The sequence below is a fragment of the Barbus barbus genome (genome assembly GCF_936440315.1).
Source record: "Barbus barbus genome assembly, chromosome: 22".
Lineage (NCBI taxonomy): Eukaryota > Metazoa > Chordata > Actinopteri > Cypriniformes > Cyprinidae > Barbus > Barbus barbus.
The window spans coordinates 26004538-26020475 of record NC_136750.1 but is presented as its reverse complement, the minus strand read 5'-3'; the positions used below and the strand labels follow the sequence as shown (position 1 = coordinate 26020475).

General features: G+C 37.5%; 1 protein-coding gene across 3 annotated transcripts in view; it reads right to left on the bottom strand.

Annotated features, from left to right (window-relative positions):
* Positions 1 to 15938, bottom strand: part of LOC306888415 (FERM domain-containing protein 4A-like) — a 76498-nt gene that overhangs the window by 46939 nt on the left and 13621 nt on the right. Inside the window, exon 1 of one of the 3 annotated variants that reach the window (XM_079446687.1) lies at positions 1102 to 1456. The exons of the other annotated variants lie outside the window; for them this stretch is intronic. The gene's annotated coding sequence lies outside the window, so the exon portion shown is untranslated. Of the gene's footprint in view, positions 1 to 1101; positions 1457 to 15938 lie in introns of those variants that run through there. 3 annotated transcript variants of the gene reach the window in all.

Sequence of the window (15938 nt, the reverse complement as noted above, 5' to 3'; positions counted from 1 at the left end):
GGTTTTGAGACAGTCCTTTTTTCTATGAGTGTGTCATAGGAAACTGCAACCAAATTTATTAGTGGAATGTATCTATGAAGCCCAAAAATGCTCTACTGAGCTTATCTACACAGCATTTTTTGATTAATGCAGCTATGATGCTGTCTAGGTAGGCAGCTCACATCTAATTGGACATTGCATCAAAATCTACATATCTATGTGGAGGTAAGAAGCATATCTATGTGGAGGTGAGAAGCATATCTATGTGGAGGTGAGAAGTTTTTGAGACAGCCCAAACCAACATATCTTTCCATGAGAGGCATTGCTATCAAATTTAATAAAGCAAAGACACGCACACAACAATGCTGCTTAGGTAACGTTAGGCATCCAGTTAAGACACGATAGATATATAGATAGCCCACAAAGGTAGGTTTCGAGACAGCAAATCCTTTCTAATGAGACTATATAGTAGTAACTTATATAGTCTTTCTATGAGACTGTCATAGGACATTTCCTGTAAATCTAATAAGGCAAGACTTAACACAACTGCATTGTTCAAGGATTTTAAGGATATGACTGATGGTCACATGCATCCAATCCTCTTAAGTTCCTGTCACTATCCACAGCAGATCTGATCATATTCAGCTGTCAGCACAGGTTAACAGCCTTGGAAAAATGGATGAGTGAGACTGAATGGGCAGCTATTGTGACCAAGCAAAGCAAATGAGCTAGCAAGTTTAGTATGCAAACTCCTTTAAAAGCAACATTAATAGTTTCTACAAATCACCTTAAGGATGATGATCGTCAAAACAGATCAACATTATGAAAAAACGACGCAGTATTTCTCACATAACATGTCTCGGTGTTTCTGAGGTAAGTGGCTAACAGGCTAGCTGCAGAACAGTTTATACTCTGAGGACCCTTTTCACCTCCTAAAATCGGATTTTAACGATGATATCCTCCGTGTATGGTCACAAACCAGTGCTCTATCTCAGGTTGACAGTAAAATGTGTGTACAACTGTTTAGTTAAGTAAAAAACAACGAAAACGCGGGTTTAATGCATCCATCCTTCTATCGTCTCTCACTGACTGACTGAAGCGCGAGACTTGCGCGCGATTTACCTTGTTAAAAATCCCGCGTGCGTGAATTCCTCGCCGAGATAATAATAAATAAATGCTCTCTAACAACAACAGTAATCCAAATGGGTTAAATCCGTGGAGAAAACATTGACACGCCGGCCTAAATCATCCTCGCAGTCAGCATCATCCATGTCGTTGTTGTGATCCCCGGTGAAGCTGCACAGGCGGAGCGGAGCGGACTGACAGCGGCAGTGCCAGCGCATCCCATCCCATCCCTCTCCGCTCTCAACGCGCTGTTTCACAGGGACCGCTGGCCCGCGTCCAGCAAGCAGCTCCGCACAACACTATACACACTCACACACACTAGCAGCCCCTCCACAGCAAACCACTCCTCCTCCTCCTCCTGCCGCTGCTCCTCTTCCTCAGGGACACCGGCGACACACACACTTAGTCCAGCCTGACATCGTCATCATTTTACACCTTTGTTGTTATTGTTACCTAAACTAAAATATTGTAATTCATTTTCATTAACTAAAATAAAGCAGAATTAAAATAAAATGTAAGTACTACTAAAGGAAAAACTTTAACTTACCGATTAATTTACCAAAACTTGAATGAATAAAAACCTAAACATATATAAATAAATAATATAATACAAATATAAAAAAGCACATAAACGAAAACTTAACTTAAAATCTGAAGTGAAAATATAAAAATAAAAGCTAATTCAAAATATTAATCAATACTAATAGTACATAATAAAATGTCACAGGATTACACCAGGAATATGCAAGAAGTGTAGCATCTGTCCAAAGCTTACCACTACACAACTAAAAGTACAAGTACAACCATATTTATTTAGACATGAATGATTTTCTTAACCACCTTGAACTACTATTTAAATATCAGATGGTGATACATGTCCAAAAACAGCATCATGGTTTTGAATTTCTATGATGTCACCACAATATTACCTGACCTGATAACTTTTTGTAAGGGTAGGTTTTTTTTTTTGGAGGGGGGGGGGGGGGGGGGGGGGGCATGGTACTATGGTAATGGAATGTTTTGGTTCAGTTTTGAAAGTCTACCCAGTAATACCATTGTATTAATTGAAAATGGGGTGCAAATACCATGGTATGAATATGGTAACTATTCATTATGCCTATATATCAAAGTACTGAAGTATTATCATCTGTAAGGGATTTTCTGCACTGTGGAAAAACATTAAAATATTTAAAAGAGTGGACAAGAAGGTGGATGGGATGCAAATTGTGAACTCCTTGGTCTTGTGAAACTGCACGCACACGCACACACTCACTCTGTGTGTGTAGAAGCTAACAGATCCACATCTGGATTTGCAGTAGAAACATTTGGGAATGGGTTGCACTCTTTCTCTCCCTCTGCCTGACTTCTTCCGCCCCTCCGTTTCCAATGCAGATTTCCCTTCCCGTTTGGTTTGGCCAGGGTGAACGAAAGAAGGGAAAAAGGAGAGAGAAACGTTTGAAAGATGCTTTCAAACTGAACCCGACTGTTAGAGGCAGTTGATTTGTGTGAACTCCTTCACACAGACGTCTAACGGTCGTTTCACCGCAAAGTCAACATTGCAGACGGTTCAACGAAAACTTTTACAAAAACTGGAAGGTGTTTTCCTTTTAAGGGTCATAGCCTGTGTGCATAAATTCTGCATAGCAATTCACAAGAGCTATTTCTATAATTCCCAAGCCATGATTTTGTGTTTCATATTTTTAAATCAGACACATTTTTATCCATATCTTAATGTAATACAGCTTGTCCATTTGTAAAAATGTTGTGCAATGAATTAGTTGTGGTTGTCTTGTGCCTTTAAACACAAGCAAAGACAAAATAATAAAGGCAACATTTTCTGTCATTGACATTTTCCTTCACTTGCAAACTAAACAACATGTAGAAGTTTACAAGTAAACCTATGCAAGTGCATTAATATTAATGTTTTGTAAGTATGCAAACCAGTAATTGAGGTAAGCATGTTATCTGTAATTCTGTTTAACCAAAGATAAAGAACCTAAGTGTAACAGTGTGAGAAGTCTTTAGGTTAAAAAAAAACATTGCTTTAAAATGGCATTTCTTTGCACAGGCCATGATAAAAAATCCCCAGTGCATTATGTCTTACAATGATACAGCACAGAATCATTTCCACAGCCGTTGGTTTAACGTTTTTCAGCCTTGCTTTAAATGCACTTGAACGATAGAGAGAAAGACTGCACTGAGGGTCAGGATTTTCCATCTCTCTTCATCACTCTCTCACGCATACTCATGGGAAGCCCTTTGAAAAGTAATTGAAAAACACTCCAAACATAATGCAATTAGGCTGCAGGCTTACATTTCATTATCATTCAACTGCTGGTTATAACATTGTCAATAAACAAACATTCTGAGGTCAGACGAATCTCAGTGTATCTGTTGGATCTGATGACAGTCCGATCCATCATCTCTGATTTGAATCATTATGCACTCTTAAAAATAAAGGCTCTTTATTGGCATTGAACGTTTAACACCCATGGAACCTTTTCATTGCACAAAAGGTTTTTTTATAGTCAAAATTGTTCTTTAGATTATTAAAAGGTTCTTTACACACAAAAATTATGGTTCTTAGGAAATGTTAACTGAAAGTTCTTTGGGGAACCAATATGCAATCAATGTAATGGCATCTATGGGTCCATGAAGAAACTTTAACATTCATGGAACCTTCTTGGTTCATTAGAATATTAAAATGAATATAAAAACAATGGTTCTTTGAAGAACTGTTCATTGAAAGGTTCTTTGAGAAACATAATGGAGGTAGTGCATGGTGACTGAAAACCCACAACATCCCGGCTGTTCATATCGCTGCTGATTTTGGACACTCAGCCACAGCGGAAACACCACTGTCCAACTTAAACAGTCCCTCATGATCTCTCTGCGCTCTCTAATACATATTTGAACTTCATTTATTGGCTCCTTCCTCTGGGCACAGGTCCGAACAGTGTCACAAGAGCCCGTTGTTTAAAACAGGGAGCGTGTGTGTGTGTGTGTGTCTGTACATGGATGGAGGGGAACATTCATACAAAAGGAAACCCTTGATACTGTGGGGGCGTTTCAGAATAAATGAGAATGTCCAGGCCTACACCACAGATTGGGGAGAGAGAAGTTCTAAAATAAACTTCTGAAAAACCAATCCTGCCCATGTCTGCCAGACCAAAGCCACAATTAGTTTAATACGTACTGTTTTTTGTGTCTAAAGCAGCCAGAGGAGTATAAGAAGAAGAGATTGTGATGTTCCCTGAGAAAATGAAAAGGCTGAAATTTCCTGAAAACGCAATGAAAAAAAAAAATATGGGAAACCGACTTCTCTTGCCTTCTCTGGCTTCCTCAATAAAGGAAATGTGGTTCTGGTTAGGAGTCTCTGAGTTTGGTTATTTCTGTCTCACTGCCTCAGGCTCGGAGACAAAGCCGGGGTGTATGTGTGTGTATATTTCGAGGGGTTTGTTATTTTTCGGAAGGCGGTCACACGGGTTACACTTCTCCATCTGCGGACATAAGGACAGGTTGTATGGCTGACGCAAACCGTAAAATTGGATGGAGGAAGGACTGAATGCTATTTGTGTGTGCGTGTGTAGTGAGGTTGTGGCTGTATGTGGCCAATAATGTTGGAACTAGATGTAAACAGAGCTGACCTATAATTGAATCAAGATGGAGTTCATCCTTAACCTTGCTGTTAACATTCACACACAGACTTTTTTCATCTAGGGAACAGCAACATATACAATACCTTTAAAACATGTGGGGTACTTTTATGCAGCAAAGAGTGTGAAGACTTTTTAAACTGTAAAAATAATAAGAAATGTTTCTTGTGCAGCATCAGAATGAATTCTGAAGGATCATGTGACACTGAAGACTGGAGGAATGATGATGAAAATTCAGCTTTGCATCACAGGAATAAATGACATTTTAAAATATATTCAAATAGAAAACAGTTATTTTAAATTGTAATAATATTTCACAATATTACAGTTTTTTTCAGCATTTTTGATAAAATAAATGCAGTATTAGTGAGTATAAGACTTGCTCACCCTCACGTTGCTCTAATCATAAATGGGTTACTTTCTTCCATGGAACTCATGGAGATCAATTTTGATGACTGTTCAAACTGCAGTTTCACATACAACAAATGCATATACCCCCACCCCCCCCCCCCCCCTCTTTTTTTTAAATCATGATGCCTCTATTTATGTTTTCATTCCTCAAGATTTCTCTATTTCAATTCATGAAAGAAAGAAAATCATATGACTTTGCAGCAACAGATTTTGTTTCCATTCAAATAGACTACCGTGAATCTCTTTCTGCTGTCTGTTTCATGCTGCAGTCATAAAATCTGCTGGGATGATAAACACAAAAACCATCTACACCAAACCAAACCGTAGGCCCTTTCATGTTCTCGTCATCTCCTGCTCAGGGACTGGGGGTGGACGAGCCACAGGGCTTTGGTGGGGTTTAGTTTTTAGGGTGTAGGATGTTGGCTGTGGGTGGAGGTTTTTTTATGAATAATCTCATTGGGTTAACCTCCTTTAAATCACATCAAAGATCCCCCACAGTCTCTGCAGTGAGCATGGGTGAGTGTGTGCTCGTGTTGATACTGAATTTGTGTAATTCTATATGCAGTTTTCACGGATCCAGGTGTGAGTGAGGTTAACAGCAGAAAATTATGGTATTTTCCTTATGGGAAAGCCATGGATGTATTAGCCGTGGGTTATAAAAGAGCTTCAGATCTTTAAAGGGATTAAAGGAGTAATTGTGCACTGTAAAATAGTTATCCAACAACGTTTTTGGGATGGACACCAAAGCACCTGTGTCTGTACAGGTGTGTATGTTATTGGACTACTGAGGATCATAACTGCGCTCGCTCAGATGTATGTGAGAATGAATGGTCTAAAGAGACCTGTAACTTCTCTATAAATAAAAGCCACTTCAGAATAGGGGGCCATAAGCACAAAGAGACTGGGAATGACTCTTTTTGTGCCTCATGTCAGTGCATGTGTGTTTTATGAGAGAAGAAAATGTGTTTCCAGTTAAATCTGTGGAAAAAAGCAACACACCCCCACATGCGAGCACATCAAACGTGTGTGAGAGCTCTCCTGCTGTAATTTCACTGCATAGCTTTACTCCCATCTGGCCTGTATACTACACACACACACACACACACACACACACAGACACAACCTAAACATCTAAAGCTTTATAGCCTACTAACACACCCACAAATATATCCCACTGTATACATTGGAAACACATGGAATAAATAAATAAGATAAACAAGATCAGATAAACAGCAATCGAGCCGATAATGTTTACTGGAACTTACTGGAACATATTCATCTATGTTTTATTTGAAATTTTCCATGGTTTCTATGTGATTGTAAAGGTTTCTCTGTTAAAAGCTGAGTCACTCTGTTCTCACGCCGTTTTGAATATTGATTGAGGTAGAACTACTGAATGCAAATCCATCTCTGGCAAACAGAAACTGACCCTGCTGTGAATGTGTATAAGAGACAAAGAGACGCTTAGGAATAAGTTATATCTAGACAAATATGTACTTGGCAAGTAAATTCCAACAAAAAATTGTTACAGTATTTAATATTATATATATATGTATATGTGTGACATACATTTTAGGATACTAGTTAGTTCATTTGGGGGATTTTTAAGTGACTCTTTCTCTGAAACATTCAATCAAGACATGAATCAAGTGGCTATTAAGTGATTCAATAAGTCACTGACTCAACTGATTTGTTCAAAAAACACTGATTAATCAATTAATCATTCAGTCAACCAGTTCTTTCAAACATTAGAAACAAATCCAGTGGAATAAGTGATTCAATGAATCATTTTCTCACCCAATTTGTTCAAAAATGCTGATTCATTAAGTCATAAAGGACAGAAAAAAGTCTGTAACACGAACAGATTGCTGACTCGGGAACTGTGTGAATCAATAAATGAGATCTCCTCTCCTCTCACATGACTACGTGTGTCTTTAATTGTGTGCATGTCAGCAGAATCCTATGAGAGTGTGAAAGTGTGTGTGTAAACCAGGACATAAACCTCAGTGAGTATATGAGTCAGTGGAGCAGCAGAAACGATCCCTCACACACATCACAAGACAGAGAGAGTTTACAGCATCACAGTCTGTGCCTCTTACACACTCTGACCACAAACCACATCACTGCTCTCACCATATACGACCACTATGTACGCTCATCTTCACAGGCTTTGTATGTTTGTGTGTGTTTAATAAAGGGCTCTCCTGGGAATGATGATCCATTGAAGAGGAAACCTGATCTAGGAAAGGTCTTAAAGAAATAGTTCACTCCAAAAAAGAAAATTGTGTATCATTTCAGCCTCATGTTGTTCAAAAGGAGACAAGATCATGCTGCTCTTCAATATTTCCGGTGACAGGTGACCAAAAACACTATATGAGTGGGAGAGTTTTGGTTAATAATCTGTGAATTTAGTCTGTTCCTCATATAATTCTACTTTATATGAAGTGCAGACTAGATTTAGGGTACTTTTTTTTGTTTGTTTTTGAAGCCTGATTGAAATGAGGGTGAGTAAACAATTACATAATTAAACATTTTGGACTATCCCTTTAAATATGATTGAAAGTTTTCTCTTTTCCCATCACTCTCAGAGTTGTTGAGCTGTTTTCTCATGCTGTGTTTTAGAGGTATGCTTTCATGCAGCACCGTTGGCTATTTCTGTATGAGAGAACAACTTCAGTCGGTCAAGCATTCTTGGGATTCTGGAGAAACTAGAGCAATTTGGAGTTTGTTGATAAAAGAGCGAGTGAAGGAGGATTCTGGGCCACACACACATCTGTAGTTTATTAAACTGAAATAGATATGCGTATGGACTTCAGGTGTTCCTGGATATAACGGACCCCTCAAGATAAACACACACACACACACACACACTACGCTCTGAATTGACAAATGTTTTTATACCACCTAAGAACTGCTCCTTTCCAACACCTGAACTGCCTATTTAGACAGTCCATTTCAAAAATAGAAACATTATGCTAACTTATAGTTTGACAACGTTCCTAGCAATGAAAATTATGAATGCTTTTATTAGTGCAAAGGACAGATTTTTAAACAATGTAATCTTGTGGCTGCACTAGCATTAAAATTTTGGACAATATTATCATTATTTTCATGTTGTAGCCAATAGCTGATTAATGGTCATATATATATAAACCCTATTTTGTCTAAATAAATAAAACATTGTTAACTAAAACTACATAATATTTTTTGGTCATTGAAATAAAGCTGAAATGATAATAATTCAAAATTAAATTTGAATATGAGATTAAAAAACAATAGATAAAAAACTAAGGGCCAGATTTACTAAACAGGGCAAATTAGCACGAGAGTCCAATTCCAAAACAACACTGATGGGCGTGGAAACTTCTGCGGGTGATTTACTGACAACGCGCAAATTAAAGAACACAGACACAACATCTTATTTACATAATGACCAATGCAATCTACCAAGTGCAGTGCAAAATAGCGTAAGGATATATTCACAATTATGCAAAAAAGTGCTGCTGGGGTGTAAAAAAATCCATTAATCAGTGCTCTTTGCAGGATTCTTTCGTATAATCAAAAAACTCATAAATCCAAGGCACTCGAGTAGTGTGAAAAAATTCAAAAGCCTTTATTCACATGGCTTTAGAATTTAAAAACAACACTCATCAAGATTTCCTTCATTATTTTATTTTATTTGCCTCTGTACTGTATTGTGTAACAAAATACACTGAATTTTCTGAATGACTTGATTTTTGTCTCTGTACCAATAACTCATCTCTACTTATGTTTTTAACTTTATTGTATGCATTCTCAATCACACTATTTTTATATCCCCGTTCTTTAAATCTCTGAATCATATCTTGGGCCTTGATGTCAAAATCCTCCACCTTATCACAAATCCTTTTTAACCTCTGAAATTGTCCAAAAGGAATGTTAATAGTCAACCATAGCGTAAGGATATGTTCGGATTAGGTGTTCTTCTGGCATTCCATTTAAATTAATGCGTGTGGAAAAAATCCTCTCCCTTCTACCACGGTGTCTCTATTCTCTGTGGTGCCTTCTCCTAGCAACAACAAATAGTTCTAGCAAATAGAGCAAAATACTTTAAGACATGGGGTTTTTTTTTGGGGGGGGGGGGGGGGGGGGGGGGGTTAAATAATGATGCAAATACCAGATATTTGACGAGAGCAAATGTTAATAAATCGTGTTGCGTTATTCATTTTAATACTCTCTTAAATCCAAATAGAAAAAACCCCCAGAAAAACATAGAAATGCCAAAAAGCACATCATAAAATATTTAAAAAATGATTAAAACATGATTAAAAAACAATTAAGAAATTAAAACTGAAAGCAAAAATTAAAGGTTTTAATTTAAAATATTAATATTATTCAAAATATTAAACTATAATAGCATATAAGCAACTAAATTAACTCTACATTAATTTTAAGATTTGTTAAAGATCACATTTACCATGTTTAAATTATTTAATAAGAATTATATATCCTATGCCAGCCAATATTTAAATCTGAAAAAAAAAAACTCTTATATCTCTTTCTATTTCTATGCTTATATGCTTTCATTTCAGTTAGGACAGACACTAGTTATGCAATAATATGTGACACACACACACAAAAAAACTCCCTCAACAAAAGCGTTATCAGTTTAAAAGTGAATTTCTCTCTCACACAGTCACAAGTACATCATCGTGTGTCACTGTCATAGTAGACTAAGTGGGCAGTTTCCACATATCTGTTTCTCTCCTACTGTCCCTCACTCATTTATAATTAAACGAGTGTAAATCAATCACTTTGACCAGGCCACTGCATAAATGCCCATCTCAACGGTTTCTCACCAAAGCTGTGATTGATATGTTCAGGTCAGATGTGAGAACTGAGCCCTGATTGGCTGAATCTCTAATTGGCTGTGTTGTGCAGGCACTGCAGACGCAATGAACTTCATGACCCATCACACAGTCAAACCAATACACAGAATAGCAAACAGAAAGAGAGGAAATGAGTGGGACAGCTGGCCTTGACTACCCTTAATATCACTTTCTCAAACAGGAAGAAGCAACACTCTCTCCCAGACACAATTATAATCAATGTGAACTGCTGTTTACAGCCCATTTTTTAATCTGTGAGAAATTAATTGGATAAATAAAAATGGTAACTACATACAGTAGCAGAATGGAACCAGACCCAAGTGAAAGTTTGCTAAATCTCTACCTAAATCCTCACTACTTAAATCTACATTACCATAAAAAATGTTATGGTAAATTAAAATTTTGAAATTATTATTAAAATAAATTAATATAGAAAGAAAGAAAAGAAACCATGAGATTTAGACTGTGTATCTTATCTAGATATGCAAATTAGCCTTTGGTATCCTGCGAAAATATCTGGCTGTTTAAACACACACACACACACACACACACACACACACACCCCTCTCTTTAATCCTTGTTTACAATTCAAATACTAATATATCAGCATTTCAGCCTCCTCTTGACGCGCTGATGTCACTATTAGTCACATGTATCACCATAGTAACAGAATGTGGCTCCAGGTGCATTTATCTCTCAATTCCTGACTGGCCCTAAATCAAATCTCATCTCGGCACACCTGTCATGTCTAGAGAGCCTTCCTGGAAGCTGCGTAAGTCAAATCTGGAATTCCTCAGAGCCAAGAGATCCTGCTTTAGACTACATATATAATAGATTACTTGTTCTCTCTATGCATTAAAAACATACTACTGTTTCAAAACATAACCATAACCAAACATAACCACACTGCAGTGTGCAGTATGTATATTGTGCACAGCATGCAAGTTTTTCTGCCTGCAATCCCCTGATAGTCTACTATATTTGCCAAATACGCAGTATAGAACTAGATCACACTATGCTGGGTAAAGAATCCCACAATGCAACACGCTCAACTTGATCTTACATTTTCAGCATGACAAATGAATATAACTGTGATTTTGAACATCTATCTCTCGTTATATAATCTCATTCTCATAACGAGATCATATGACAATATAATGTAGCAAATGGAATGACATTCTTTCACATTCTATGTTTTAAAAAATACTGCATAGAACAGTATATTATGAACACAGTCTTGTTCTTTAACCACACAACACAAAGTGCAGTAACACTACTTATACTGATGTCATTCACCTATTACTGACTTATTTATTATGTTAGTGATGTGAATTATTGACACACGGATTAAGTGTCTTCAGTTTAGGCTTGAGCAGGGTGAGAGTGTGTTTGCATGAAATATAAATACAGCCTAATGATGTGCTGAATCAGGTCAGAGGTCACAGAGGGTGATGTGGGAGATTTTGACTGTAATTAGGGCTATTTTCTGGAATATGCCAGCTTTCAACTCTGAATATGACAGCTCGTCAAGGCTCACGGCAGAGGTCAGCCAAAGTCTTCATCATTTCAACAGAAAGTTCATTAAGAATCTCTTCCCCTCTCGCCCACCAACAAAACAGGACTATTCTAGGGTTCAAAAGGTCAGCTATATGATCTAATATCTCTCTTTTTTAATAAAATGATTATGTATCACGGTTTCACAAATATATTAAGCACAAGAGTTTAGCATTACTATTATATATACGCATATATTCTTGAAATATTTCTTGTGTGCCAAATCAGCATACTAGAGTGATTTCTGAAGGATCATGTGACACTGAAGACTTAATAATGATGCTGAAAATTCGGCATTGCAATAACAGAAATAAATTACATTTTAAAATATATTCAAATAGAAAACAGTTATTTTAAATTGCAATAATATTTCACAATATTACTGGTTTTGCTGTATTTATGTACAAATAAATGCAGCCTTGGTAAGCATTCTTTTATTATTTACATATCTACATCTATATCTATCTTATATATATATATATATATATATATATATATGTGTGTGTGTGTGTGTGGTGTACACTTTTTTTTATTTCACTTTTTAAATTAGAATTTACATTCTTTATTAAGCTTTGTATTAATGAAACTCATAAATTATGATGCCATTCAGAGGTATTCATAGAGCTATATTTGTGAAAGCCATTAGTGATGATGAAATACATAGCAGGCAATTTAAAATGCAACTTAATGTGAAATTAATATGCAAATTAATAAATGTCAAAATAAAGTCTCGTTTTATGCATATTATCAACTGCCATTAAATGGCATAGAGACTTTTATTCTATCCACATCACCATCATGCCAAAGAGAATACAAAGAATCATATTGCATAAAACACAAAACATCAGTCATCTCATACTCTCATATTCGTGTCCAAACCAGCAAATCTAAGGATTCACTCATCGAAGTATGTGTGTGACCCGGCCTTATGGGTAATACACACTAATCACATGCATTTGACTGTAATCCCACTAGATTACACACACACACACACACACACACACACAGGGAAGTCCCACGATTAGAGAACTGCTGGATTGAGCCCAAAGTGTCACTTCACCACATCAGTAGACATAGTTAAATTAGTGAGAGAGAGAAGGCTATTTCTATTAATCAATATTTATGCTATACCACTATTATATGACTCAAGAAATCTGAATATTCATGGGAAAAAAACACTTGCTGAGATAAAACTCCCTCTCAGTGTCAACTACACCTGATAGTGTATATTCCAGTATGCGTGACAGCAAATAATATTCACACGTGGCATCACGTAAAAGAAAAAGCTTTCCATTCAAAACACTTTAGCAGCTGCATAGCAACACCCTGGAAACCAACCAAAACATCTTAAAGGGATAGTTCACCCAAAAATGAAAATTTGATGTTTATCTGCTTACCCCAAGGGCATCTCAAATGGACCATTGACACTCCTAATTGAGATTGTAGATAGAGTGTCAATGGTCCATTCGAGAGACAGGTGGCGGTAATGCACTTATAAGTCCGCGATCTGCTGTAAAGCAAGAAGACGACAACGACGCATCACGTGCCAGCTGTTGAGTGTACGAGCTTGGGACAGTTGGGCATTGCAGTGGATCAGAGGTAAAAAAAAACTATATATATATATATATATATATATATATATATATACTGTTCAGTTTCTTGCACAGAGCCGCAGGGTTTCATTTGGTTTTGTCTGTGTATGTTTTTTTTTTCTCTCAAAGCCGCGAGTACATTGACTGACATTATATGACTGACAGACTGCAACGGTTTGCGTTAAAAATCTTAATTTGTGTTCTACTGAAGAAACAAAGTCACCTACATCTTGGATGCCCTGTGGGTAAGCAGATAAACATCAAATTTTCATTTTTGGGTGAACTATCCCTTTAATGAAGTTCAAAATGTAGGATCGGGAAGAGTCTAATCATTCAGTCCAACCAATCAAACCAGCAGCCATATCACCCTGCAGCCCAAGACTGGTTGGCCACTGAAGCTAAGCAGGGTTGAGCCTGGTCAGTACCTGATGGGAGACCTCATGGGGAAACTAGGTTGCTGCTGGAAGAGGTGTTAGTGAGGCCAGCAGGGGTGCTCACCCTGCAATCTGTGTGGGTCCTAACGCCCCAGTGTAGTGACGGGGACACTATACTGTAAAAAAGCATCGTCCTTTGGATGAGACGTTAAACCGAGGTCCTGACTCTCTATGGTCGTTAAAAATCCCAATCGCCAAATTTCCCCATTGGCCTCTAACCATCATGGCCTCCTAATCATCCCCATACATTGATTGGCTTCATAACTCTGTCTCCTCTCCACCAGTAAGCTGGTGTGTGGTAGGCGTTCTGGTGCAATATGGCTGCCGTCGCATCGTCCGGGTGGATGCTGCACATTGGTGGTGGTTGAGAAGATTCCCCCCTTTCATGTAAAGCGCTTTGAGTACCCAGAAAAGCGCTATGTAAATGTAACAAATTATTATTTTATTAATTATTATTGTTATTAAACCACCAGCAACCAATCAAAACACTTTATCAGCTGTATAGCAACTCAATGGCAACCAATCAGAACACCCTGGCCACCACCTACAGCATTAGAGATTGAGAAAGACATCTGCAACCAAATTCAAAGATCTCAAAATAAACTATACATTTCTTACACATTCTTTCAAGACCAACTGATCCGAGTAATGCTAACCAAATTCATTTATAACTCCATAGTATTACTGAATGTCAACAACTCCTTTTTATTTCTCCTAAGGATTTATAGAGATTTTAAGCTGATATTTTAAATGAAACTTAATTAAGAACTCCTGTAAATCTCCTGAGGCATGAAAGAGCAATAAACTTCCCCTCTGGGAAAACTGTTCGACTTGCATATTCATTTCATCACCTTCATTCAGCTAGATCCATTTTCAGCATCTGCCTTACCTATTTGCATTTTTGAATCATAACAAACAGTTAAACGTTTCTTGCAGTTGCACGCTCCCACACAGCATCTGCAGCATGATAAGGCACTCAATCACACAATCACCCCGTTAGCAGCTCCGACACACACATAAACACACTCTGATCAGCATGATAACACCATTTCCAAACGAAGGCCTGAAATCAGCAGCGAAGAATGTGCAAAGAGATTAACACACATTATGTTCTGGGAAAATACCATTGTGAATAAATACAGCTGTGGTGTATCAGTGTGTGTGTTTGGTTGATGTGATGTTTAGAGCATTCCAGTTTGGAATGAAACAAGGCCGAACAGCTCCAGAAGGCTCGAAAATTTCAGTAAGACAGGAAGGATCCCGGAGCAGCACGGCCCATTTACCAGCTCCGCAGCTGGGAAACAAACCGACGGATTGTGGACCGAAGAGAGAAACGGACTCAGAAGAATAGATGTGTCCTGTTCCAGACCTGAGCTCTCTACAGAGTTTGAAGTGGAAGAGTCCATTCATCTGCAGCTGCAGGGGTGGCACTTTGCCATCAAATTGGAGAAAATGGTATTTCCCTCAAATTCAGGCGATGTCGGTTAAAAAGGAGGAGGAAAACACTGCAGGAAAGACTGCTGAACACGGTTACATTGAAACACACACAAACACCACACACACACACTGAGACTCGATTTAAGAAAAAGGAAATGGACCCTTCCCATGGTTCTCAGCACAATATCCCTTGTAACATGCTGTGGCTCCAATCAGTGCTGTTACTGTTAACTAAAGCTATCTGAAATAAAACTAAAATAAAATAAAATATTAATATTAGATAAAACATCTTAGCTGAAAAAAACAAAAACTAAATTAGAAATGTTGCTTTGACATCGAACTGAAATAAGTTTAAATACTAAAACTTATTAAAAAATTACTAAAAATAATTAGAGCTAAAAATAACTAAAAGTAAATTAGAGCTAAATAGAAATATAAAAACTACTAAAAAGTCAAAAGCACATAAAACTAAAATTAACACACTGTATTCAGAGATTGCAAACAACTATTTTATAAGTGAAGCTTTGTTAGTAAAATGACATTAACTGTGTGCTGAGCCCTAAACTAACCTCAGGAGTCTTCGCTCTCACTCACATTCATTCGTTCTCTCACACACCCTCTGAGACACACAATTAGCAGCTTAAATGGAACAATAGCTGCTCTATGGCTGTGTATTAAGACGCAAGGATAATGCCTTCACTGAGGCTGACGGACTGTGCTGGGCTTTAAAAAGAAGACAGAGAGCGAGAGGGACGGAGAGACTTGTTTTTCTGGTAAGTAGAATGAAAGGAAAAGGGGAGAGGGGGGTGAAGGGTCTCCCAAGGAAATACCTACTGGATCAAACACTGCTGCCTGCGAGGAAAGTGTATGTGTGTGTGTGCG